Genomic DNA, 271 nt, shown 5'->3' with positions numbered 1-271 from the left:
ACAATATGGACTATTAGATGCAATAGTAACAACAACATTAATGTAATGGAATCATGCATTGAGAATGAGAACTCAATAATAATATTAATAGATGTATAATAATAATTTATAATTATTAGTTCGTATTATTACAGTGCAATATATATGTATTATAATTTTTACTAACAAGTGGATTATATCAATAACAATGATTGACGATAATAATGAGGTAATTGTAAGTAACCAAATAATAATAATCAATACTACTATAAGTAAAACTTTAATAACCGTA

Source organism: Penaeus monodon, chromosome 15 (genome assembly GCF_015228065.2).
Source record: "Penaeus monodon isolate SGIC_2016 chromosome 15, NSTDA_Pmon_1, whole genome shotgun sequence".
NCBI lineage: Eukaryota > Metazoa > Arthropoda > Malacostraca > Decapoda > Penaeidae > Penaeus > Penaeus monodon.
The sequence above is the reverse complement of the archived record's forward strand: the minus strand, read 5'-3'. Positions refer to the sequence as shown.